We start from the raw sequence: 11,573 nt of genomic DNA, 5'->3' as shown, positions 1-11,573 counted from the left end.
GCCCTTTTAGAATTTCTCTATCCCTAAAGTGTCAGTTTTTTAAGGCAATCCTGCTGTTCTCAGATTTCCTTCTGAAGCTAACCGGTTGTTCTTTTTATCATGATCACTATTATCATCAGCACCTCCCTGTTTCCTACTTTAATTTTCAGCCTCTGAAAAGGTATGTAGGTGAATGAAGACACTGACCTATGGCTCTTCTCAGCACTGGAAAAGATTTCTTCTTCTAGTGTGACAGAAATTTCCTGTCACCCTGAGTTCTTTATATACTGTTGCTTATAGTAAAATTATGTATAGGTTTTCAAGTCATGCTCTTAATACACACTGAGGAGTTTCTAGAATTTACATGTATATGTACAGTTGAGTCTCTTTGCTGTCCACTTAAAACTATCACAACATTGTTAATCAGCTGTGCTCCAAAACAAGATAAAAAGTTTAAAAAATAGAATTTAAAACATCCTCATTTCTCTCAGAAAATCCAGAATATTATGACTCCTATTGGGTATAGACAAAAAATTAATTTAAAACTTAGTTTAAAATATTAGACTTTGACCCAGTAATTCTATTCTTAAGAATTTATCATATTGATAAACATCTATGTATGCAAAATGATGTATGGTCAGGATTACTCACTATAGCATTTATTTGTAAAAGCATAAGATAAGGAATTGAACTGCCCACCAATTGGTTATGGTTACTATAGGCAGTAAGGGTGAGGTACTGCTGCTGCTGCTGCTGTTAAGTCACGTCAGTCGTGTCCGACTCTGTGCGACCCCATAGACGGCAGCCCACCAGGCTCCCGTCCCTGGGATTTTCCAGGCAAGAACACTGGAGTGGGTTGCCATTTCCTTCCCCAGTGCATGAAAGTGAAAAGTGAAAGTGAAGTTTCTCAGTTGTGTCCGACTCTTAGCGACCCCATGGACTGCAGCCTACCAGGTTCCTCCATCCATGGGATTTCCCAGGCAAGAGTACTGGAGTGGGGTGCCACTGCCTTCTCCCAAGGGTGAGGTAGTTTCATACATATCATTATGAAACTATACAGAAATATTATGTAAAAGAAGCAAGGTTTACAAGAGTGTAAACTATGTATCTTTTGTGTACACAGAACCGAATGACAGAGAGAAAGGGTGGAGGTCACCAGCAGGGTGGGAGGAGGTAGGGGGAGGAGATTCATGTAAAATTATATCCTTATGAATTTTGTAACTAAACATGTGTTTCACATACGAAAACAAAACTCAAAGCTGAAGAAAATGACTTTAGCATAATTTTATGACCTCTGTTATCAAGGCTCAGAAGGGCAGAAATCACAAATGCACATGGTCGGGGTTACTTGTGTGTTGATAGAAGGTTAAGATGGTTGAGTAACTGATGCTACAGGGCTTCTAGCCAGTTTCCTTAATCTTGAATTTATAATAGCTTAATTTCTTTCAGGACCCTATTTCAAACAGACAGCTGTGACAACTAAAAAATCCCTCCTCTCAATTGGGATGTCACTGATGTGTTGGTAGAAAAAGCTTTGGAGCCTTTCAGTTCCCTCCTTCTCAAAAATAAATCTGAAAAGAAAACTAAATCATGTAATTAAGTCCATAGGGGCATTGTCTCTGCCCATCCATAAGTGGCTGTAACACCAAAGGATAGATGGGAGCCTGTCTGACCCAAAAAGAGACAGAAGATTGGGTAGGATTCAGTGCGGGGTGAAAGTGTCACACATCACAGCCTGGGGATAAGGACAATTGAAGAGATCATAGTGGGGGAATGGAAGACCAACCCAAGGTGACTAATAGCAATACAAAGATGACAGCGACTGAGCTCAAGGATCATATAATTCCCAATAGAATTTGCAGTATGACTCTCAAAATAGTTTCTGTGCAGATTCTGTTCAGTTAGTAAGTATTGGAAATTTCACAACTTCCCAGATCCTTATCCCCATCAAAGCTCCTGAATCATTTGAAATCTACTGTGCTTTCTTTTTCCTTCTCCCTGTTTTTCCTTTATCCCTTATCTTTGTGTCCATTGTTTTATAGCTTTTGTCGGGTATGCTTAAATTTGTGGACCACCAGAGTAGTTCCCGACAAACTTGTGAGTCAAGGCAATGAATTGGTTATTTCAAGATGGGTTATTTCAGTTCTGTCACGACTGGCAATGTAACCTTGGGCAAGTGCTTTCTGGACTTCACATTCTAAAATTTTAAAATGAAGAGTTTGAACTAGATCAACCAACGGTGTGCATTAGAAAATCTAGTTGCCCAGGTCTCCTTGTTGGAGCCGCGATAAATACGGACTAAGGCCTAGGTGCCTTGTTTTAAAAAGTGACCTCAGCTCAGTTCAGTTCAGTCACTCAGTCATGTTCGACTCTTTGCGACCGCATGGACTGCAGCATGCCAGACCTCCCCGTCTATCACAAACTCCCAGAGTTTATTCAAACTCATGTCCATGGAGTCGGTGATGCCATACAACTATCTCTTCCTCTGTCATCCCCTTCTCCCAACTTCAATGTTTCCCAGCATCAGGGTCTTTTCCAATGAGTCAGTTCTTCGCATCAGGGGGCCAAAGTATTGGAGTTGCAGCTTCAACATCAGTCCTTCCAATGAATATTCAGGACTGATTTCTTTTAGGATGGACTGGTTTGATCTCCTTGCAGTCCAAGGGACTCTCAAGAGTCTCCTCCAACACCACAGTTCAAAGCCATCAATTCCCGGCACTCAACTTTCTTTACAGTCCATCTCACATCCATACATGACTACTGGAAAAGCCATAACTTCGACTAGATGGACCTTTGTTGGCAAAGTAATGTCTCTGCTTTTTAATATGCTATCTAGGTTGGTCATAACTTTCCTTCCAAGGAGCAAGTGTCTTTTAATTTCATGGCTGCAATCACCATCTGCAGTGATTTTTGAGCCCCCAAAATAAAGTCTCTCACTGTTTCCATTGTTTCCCCATCTATTTGCCGTGAAGTGATGGGACCAGATGTCATGATCTTAGTTTTCTGAATGTTGAGGTTTTTTTTTTTTAGTTCAATATGATTTTATTTAAAAATCTGCAAAGCCAAAGGAGGGATCTGATGTTTTGTTAAAACAATTTTCACAGTATATATTTCAGCCTTTTTAGCTTTGTGTTGAATAACAACAGAAAAGGAAGTTTCTGTTCAAGACCCTAACTCCAGCACAGCACACTCAGCCAGGCACCCTGGATCCAGTGGCTGGGCGGGTCACCCTGGCCTGAGCTCACAGTGAATCCTCCCCCTTGAATGGAGCCCCAGTTCTTCCCCAGGCACACACACTTATTTTCACTGCTCTCCACAGGCCCTGAGAATCCTTCATCTTAAAGTTGAGAAAAGTGCGAAAGGATTCCTTAACTCATTGCCTGTAATACTGGTTAACTCCCGACAACCACAAGTATAAAATACTTGAAATGTATAAGATGTTCCATGTTGAATGGAACAACTTAAATTTTAAAAAATTAAGTCAAGTAACATGCTTTCATGCTTTAAAACGTTACTTAATAAAACTTACTGAGACAAGATATATAGCACTTTCTTGTATCTGGTATTACAAACTCCTACTGACGATAGCTACTTGATGGTTGAAAAAAATAAAAAAGAGAAGAAACCGTACATATTGTTTTATAAACGATGCCTGAAGGAATGTCATGTTGTAAATTTTGTTACTAAGATTAAGCCTGGAAAAAAAATGATCTACAAAAGCAACACCCATGTTCTTTTAAATGATGAGGTAGATTTTTTCCTATGCAGCAAATGGAAGATAACCGAAAATGCATACAACTCACAAATCTTCTTTAAAAAAAAAAAAAACAGTTCAGGTTATAGTCACTTTCACAAATAAGACATTTATAAACCACGAAGTGGAGAGGTCATACTCAGGGAAGCTCCACACTTTATGTGTTACTCGGAGATTCGATAATCAGTCTTGGATCTATTAACTCTCTCCAAAAAACGCTTATCCTCTTCTCCTGCGTCACAGCGTACTCCACTACCTCAGCTCTATTTTTGTTGTGATAAACCAAATCAAATTTCCCAGGTTCTTTCATGGCAGGTAAGGATTAAAGAATTTCTATGTCTACTTGCTCGGTCTCCGGGTTATGGCTTAATATTCTTCCTTCCTTGTAGTCAGAGACATCAGGAGAATAATCGGATGTTAGTTCCAAAAGCTTAAATGCAATCTTTTCTCCAACTTGAGGGGCAGCTGCTAACAATGGTAAGAGACTGTAGTCCTTCTTGTGTGTCTCTATGGGATTCTGGATAATGGTAGATGAATTTGTCACCATTTCATTCAACTGTTGTTGCTTCTGATAGTCGGCGTTTCTATTTAAAACATAGGAAAAAAAAAATAAAACATAGGGAACAGCATGCCCTCGTCCTCGACCTCTCCCCCGCATACCCCGCCCCCTCGCTCCTTTCCAGGAAAGAAGGTCCTCTCCTCTACCCCAACCTCTTCCCAAACTGGCGGGGAAAGTCACGTTGGGAGGGGGACACAGGACCTGTCTGCCACTGTTTGGGTCCGACTGCTTCCATCCAGTGGCGTTTGGAACCTGTGATGATGGCCCTGGACAATTTCTTGCTACAAAGAGGCCTACAGTCTTTAAGAACTCTGCAGTACACTCGGGGGTGCTCTTTGGCATCGCGCATTGATCGTCTGACTCTGAACTAGAGTCTGAACTAGAAGATGATGTTCTGGAGGTCTTGCCCTTGACAGGGGCTGAGGTAAAACCAGTTTTTGGAGCCATTTAGTTTGCAGCTGTGGTTTTCACAGAGGATCCGTCTTTTGACATGTCAGTCGAGATTTTCTGTGAGGAATGTCTGACCTCCAAGATGACGTTGCTGACAGCATCACTAGTTGATTCGTGGTTAAGACTCAGACTCCGAGGAGGAATCAGGACTGTCTTTTGTAAGGACGACCATGCCACCTTTCCGGTTGGCTTTCACAAGGCTGTTTCTAGCAGGAAGAGCTTTAGGGCTGCACTTCTGGATGGTCCACTCTTTCACAGACTGTGCTTTAGAAGACTTGGGAGTCTTGGCATGCTTTTTATATTCACGTTTCTCCTTCTTCTTTGGCAATTTTTTTTCAGTCTCTCCATCATCAACCTCCACCACATCACACGTGGCTTTGTTCTTCCTCTTGTTTTTTTTCCCCACACTCTGCTCTGTGGCGGCTTTCGGTTCTAGATCCAAGGTCTTCTCACTGTTACTGTTCTCATGCCTCTTCCAATGCTTCTTTGAATTTCTGTAATCTGGTTCGGTTTCTTCATCTTCGTCCAACTTAAATGCCCGCTTCTTTGCTTTTCTAGGTAATAAACGAGTATTGTCCCCATTACTAACTGTTACAGGACTCTCAGCAACTCCTCTCTCTTCTAATTTAACTCTGAGGCAGTCGTTGTCTCCTACCAGGCGCTCTCGGCGGGGGGCAAGAGCTCCCCCTCCAAGTAGAGGCCCAGGAGGGCCCCGGAACTGAAGCCGAAGCGCTGGTGGATCAGACTAATGAGGTCCGTGACGACTCGGCATCCGTTCAGGTCGATGAGAAGCCAGAAAGACGTGCAGTGCGGGGCGCCGGGCGGCGGGTAATCGAATTGAAGCCGTAGCCTAACCGTCTTGTTGAGTTTTAAACCAGCTTTTTCACTCTCCTCTTTCGCTTTCATCAAGAGGCTCTTTAGTTCTTCTTCACTTTTTGCCATAAGGGTGGTGTCATCTGCATATCTGAGGTTATTGATATTTCTCCCGACAATCTTGATTCCAGCTTGTGCTTCATCCAGACCAGTAGAGACTACATCTCATGATGTAGTCTGCATATAAGTTAAATAAGCACCGTGACAATATACAGCCTTGATGTACTCCTTTCTCAATTTGGAACCAGCCTGTTTTTCCATGTCCAGTTCTAACTGTTGCTTCCTGACCTGCATACAGATTTCTCAAGAGGCAGGTCAGGTGGTCTGGTAGTCCCATCTCTTTTTAGAATTTTCCACAGTTTGTTGTGATCCACACAGTCAAAGGCTTTGGCATAGTCAATAAAGCAGAAATAGATGTTTTTCTGGAATTCTCTTGCTTTTTCAATGATCCAACGAATGCTGGCAATTTGATCTCTGGTTCTTCTGCCTTTTCTAAACCCAGCTTGAAGATCTGGAATTTCATGGTTCACGTACTGTTGAAGCCTGGCTTGGAGAATTTTGAGCATTACTTTATTAGCGTGTGAGATGAGTGCCATTGTGTAGTAGTTTGAGCATTCTTTGGTATTGCCTTTCTTTGGGTTTGGAATGAAAACTGACCTTTTCCAGTCCTGTGACCACTGATGAGTTTTCCAAATTTGCTGGCACACTGAGTGCAGCACTTTCACAGCATCATCTTTCAGGATTTGAAATAGCTCAACTGGAATTCCATCACCTCCACTACCTTTGTTCATACTGATGCTTCCTAAGGCCCACTTGACTTTGCATTCCAGGATGTCTGGCTCTAGGTGAGTGATCACACCTTCATGATTATCTGGGTTGTGAAGATCTTTTTTGCATAGTTTTTCTGTGTATTCGTGCCCCCTCTTCTTAATATCTTCTGCTTCTCTTAGGTCCATACCATTTCTGTCCTTTATTGTGCCCATCTTTGCATGAAATTGTTCCTTGATATTTCTAATTTTCTTGACCAGATCTCTAGTCTTTCTCATTCTATTGATTTGCTGTATTTATTTGCATTGATCACTGAGGAAGTCTTTCTTATCTCTCCTTGCCGTTGTTTGGAACTCTGCATTCAAATGGATTTATCTTTCCTTTTCTCCTTTGCCTTTTGCTTCTCTCCTTTCCTCAGCTATTTGTGAGGCTTCCTCAGACAACCATTTTGCCTTTTTGCATTTCTTTATCTTGGGGATGGTCTTGATTCCTGTCTCCTGTACAATGTCACGAAGTTCTGTCCAAAGTTCTTCAGGCACTCTGTCTATCAGATCTAATCCCTTGAAACTTTTTGTCACTTCCACTGTATAATTGTAAGGGATTTGATTTAGGTCATACCTGAATGGTCCAGTGGTTTTCCCTACTTTCTTCAATTTAAGTCTGAATTTTGCAATAAGGAGTTCATGATCTGAGCCATAGTCAACTCCTGGTCTTCTGAAAAAATGTGGTCCACTGGTGAAGGGAATGGCAAACCACTTCAGTATTCTTGCCTTGAGAACCCCATGAATAGTATGAAAAGGCAAAATGATTGGACACTGAAGGATGATCTACCCAGGTTTGTAGGTGCCCAATATTCTACTGGTGATCAGTGGAGAAATAACTCCAGAAAGAATAGAGATAGAGCCAAAGCAAAAACAACACCCAGCTGTGGATGTGACTGGTGATAAAAGCAAGGTCCAATGCTGTAAAGAGCAATATTGCATAGGAACCTGGAATGTTAGGTCCATGAATCAAGAGAAATTGGAAGTGATCAAACAGGAGATGGCAAGAGTGAACATCAACATTTTGGGAATCAGCGAACTAAAATGGACTGGAATGGGTGAATTTAACTCAGATGACCATTATATCTACTACTGTGGGTAAGAATCCCTTAGAAGAAATGAAGTGGCCGACATAGTCAACAAAAGAGTCCAAAATACAGTACTTGGATACAATTTCAAAAATGACAGAATGGCCTCTGTTTGTTTCCAAGGCAAACCATTCAATATCACAGTAATCCAAATCTATGCCCTGACCAGTATGCTGAAGAAGCTGAAGTTGAATGGTTCTATGAAGACCTACAAGACTAACACACAGAAACGATGTCTTTTTCATTAGAAAGTGAAAGTCGCTCAGTCGTGTCCAACTCTTTGCGACCCCGTGGACTGTAGCCCACCAGGCTTCTCCGCCCATGGGATTCTCCGGCAAGAATACTGGAGTGGGTTGCCATTTCCTTCTCCAGGTGATCTTCCCGACCTAGGGATCGAACCCAGGTCTCCCACATTGCAGGCAGACGCTTTAACCTGTGAGCCACCAGGGAAGCCCCTTTTCATTAGAACTAACACCCAAAAAAAGATGTCCTTTTCATTATAGGGGATTGGAATGTGAAAGTCGGAAGTCAAGAAATACCTGGAGTAACAGGGAAATTTTGCCTTGGAATACAGAATGAAGCAGGGCAAAGGCTAATAGAGTTTTGTCAAGAGAACGCACTGGTCATAGCAAACACCTTCTTCCAACAACACAAGAGAAGACTCTACACGTGGACATCACCAGATGGTCAATACCGAAATCAGGTTGATTATATTCTTTGCAGCCATAAAGTGACCTAGGTGATTCTAATACATTCCTCCAACTGAGAAACATGGGCAACAGATCATCATGAAGGGATTTCCAGCTGTAACATTACATAGAGAGACATGTGTATGTGTGTGTGTGTGAGAGAGAGAGAGAGAGACAGAGAGAAAGAGAGACAGCCAGATAGGACTTTCACTGTCTGGAAAGAAAGCTATCTATTGTTTACAAAAGTCAAAACTGGAGACCTGGCACAGTAAAGTAAAACTTCTACGTTTTCAATATACAGATATGTTCTGAAAGACTTAGTAGCTAATGCATGCACACTCTTAACTGGCTTCCCCAAAGAAACAACAAAATAAGAAAAGAAACAGGGCAGAATAAAAGCAGGACCTTCCTGGGAATATGAATATGGAGATATGTCAACCATAGGCCCAGCTCTTTAGAATCTTGCATTATATGCCCCATCTTTTCCTAGCTTGCTGACACTTGGAAAGGACTCCCAGAATCACTGACATTAAGGTATAAAGAATTATTGTGTTTTGAAGTCTTATTCTGCCAGGGATGTTTGTATTTTGAGCAGCCTATGCCAAAGGACTATATTTTGAACCAATGTTTCTTGGAAAATTAGGGAAATATTGTCTATCAGGGGATCTGAATCTGGCTTCTGGATACCTATGATGGTGTTGTTATAAGGGGGAAATAAATAATTGAGAGTCTAGAGTGGAAGTGGATAGCTATTATGGGCATCAAGCATAGCACAGAGAGTCTTAAGAAGCAGTGGGGAGAGGGGCTTTGCATAAGCCCTATGTGATGCATTATTACCTCCAATGGTAGCTGGACTGTAGATAGGCGTTTAGGAAAGTTGATATGGATGTTCCAGAATGCAGAATTCCCAGGCATGTACTTTAATTAGTGGGAGAACTGAAAAGGCCCATGTATCTATGTTCCATCATTTTTGAAATGAATTGTTGGTGAGACAATATTTTACAGCTGTTCCACTGAAAGGAAAAGTCCCTCCCAGTCAAGTGGATTCACTGTTAAAACAGATCTATAGGCTCCATATTTCCCATTAGCCCTCAAATCCCCAAGGTGTGAGCTCAGGCTTGAACCAGTGCCAATAATGTGATTTGGACAAGACCCAAAAAGCCCTAGAAAAGTCCTGAACACATCCCCTCCAGGGTTGGCTGTTTGCCATTGTGGCTTTGATGAGCAGTCAAGAGGAGATTCTCCCCTTGGGCCTTCTTATGTTGCACACAGTAGCTGCATAGTCTCTAGATGAAGAGCAGGCATATAGTTTTTATGATTGGAGGGGCAAATTCCTGGCTCTAAAAAAAGCAACCCTACTTTGTGCTTCTCTGTAGGCAGAGCCTCAGTCTCTCAGCTTCCATAATCCCCTATTTAAAATGCAGTTGCTCTGGAAGAATTCACACCTTATTATCATCTAAAATCTCTTGAACTGCTTTTAGATGTTCTTTGAAAGCAAACCTCCAGTTTAGGGGTTTTGTGCAGTGGTCCTTAGCAAGGTCTCTAGACTAATAGCAGCAGTAGCAGCTGGGAACTTGTTAGAAATGTAAATTCTCAGAGTCCCCCCAGACCTAAAACTCTAGGGGAAAAACCTAGTAACTTGTGTTTTAGCTCATGTTCTAAGTCATTCTGATGCATGCTAAGATTTGAGAACCCGTGGTATAATGAAAGCACTTGGGCTTTGGGGCCTGACAGAGCCGGGTTTGAATCTGGACTCCATGCTACTTGGGTAACTTTGGATAATGACAGCAGCTAATATTTATTGAACAATGATGTACTATTTACTAGATAATGTGTTAAGCACTTTCACAGGATACGTGTGTGTGTGCGTGTGTGTGTGTGTGTGTGTGTGTGTGTAATCCCTGTGGATTTTCACCATGACTTTAGAGATGAGGAAGCTGAGGCTCTGAAGGGTTAAGTGATGGAGCTCAGGTCAGGTAGTCTGGCTTCAGAGTCTGAACTTTTAAACTTCTACTTAACTTGAGTCTCAGTTTTTTCGTTTGTAAAATGAGGCCAGTATTATCCTTCTTTGGAGAGTTTGGAAAAATAGAAGTAACATATCTCTGGACCAATTCTTCACAGATAATCCAGCTCAGCCCTGTTGAACTGGTGCTTTTAGAAAGAGCCTTTCTGTACAACCTACAGTATAGACAGTGCTTTTCCAGAACATGTCACCAATAGGGCAGCAGGGGCGAGATGCAGCTGTAGGAAGAAGTGGCACAGAGCCTCCTTCCTGCTTCCTAAGTTGCAGCTTTAATCTAGGCTAGGCCCCTTCCCACTTGCCATCCCCACCTTTCATCTAGGCCTAATGGAGTTAAGGGAAGAAGCCCTCTCCATGGAAACTCCTCCTCCGCAGTGATTCAGGCAGGCCTCCAGGGATCCCCTTACTAGGAAACTGGTGCTGTGCTGTACTCCTCCATCAGTGAGCTCTGGTGGGAACAAGATTGATGGAGAGGCCTCTCCCCAAACAGACCTCCCGCAAACAGTTTGAAGATCCACACCCTGTTAGTAGAAAGGAGAGGTGACATAAAGCCTTGGAAAAAAATTCCTTTCCTTTTCTCATCTTCTTTACAGCTCCAATTTGGCCTGGCAGAAAGGTGTAAGATAGATCCCTTCCTATGCTTTCTATTGAAAGGTTGCCATGGAGACCAGACCAAGCCTCTGCCTTTAGCCATTTGGTAGTCAACTAATAATTCTTGGACTGCTTTCTTCATTATTGTGGCCCCCTTCCCCAGGGACTATCCCTAGCTCATTGTTGCACACAGTAGGTGCACAGCTTATTCCTTCATTTAACCATTGTTAGTTGAGCATCTACAATGTGCCAGGCTCTATTCTTAGGTTCTAGAGAATCAGAGGTGAATAACACAAATAAATGCTTGCTGGACTAAATTAAATTGAGTCAGATTGAATTTTTCAGCCTTTGGAAAGACACTGAACTATCTCAGTACTGAAAAGTATCCCAACTGATTTTCACAATAATTTATTTCATGAATATTTATTAAAGACTTACTCTGTACGAGGCACTATTCTAACTGCAGAGGATACAGCAGTGTACAAGACCTTTGCTTTAATAGAACTTACTTTCTTAAAGAAAAAGACACACAGTAAGTAAGTATATAAATAAAATAATGATATTAGATGGTGGTAAGTGCTGTAAAGTGAAGTGAAAGTCGCTCAGTTATGTCTGACTCATTGCGACCCCATGGACTATACAGTCTGGAAATCTCCAGACCAGAATACTAGAGTGGGTAGCTTTTCCCTTCTCCAGGGAATCTTCCCAACCCAGGGATCGAACCCAGGTCTCCTGCATTGCAGGCGGATTCTTTACCAGCT

At 42.0% G+C, this 11,573-nt stretch overlaps 1 pseudogene; it reads right to left on the bottom strand.

The window, feature by feature from the left end:
- Nucleotides 1-3,370: 3,370 nt before the first annotated feature.
- LOC122690455 lies at nt 3,371-10,539 on the bottom strand (annotated as a pseudogene).
- Nucleotides 10,540-11,573: the final 1,034 nt, after the last annotated feature.

Source organism: Cervus elaphus, chromosome X, assembly GCF_910594005.1.
Source record: "Cervus elaphus chromosome X, mCerEla1.1, whole genome shotgun sequence".
In the NCBI taxonomy this organism is placed as follows: Eukaryota; Metazoa; Chordata; class Mammalia; order Artiodactyla; family Cervidae; genus Cervus; species Cervus elaphus.
The sequence above is the reverse complement of the archived record's forward strand: the minus strand, read 5'-3'. Positions and strand labels throughout refer to the sequence as shown.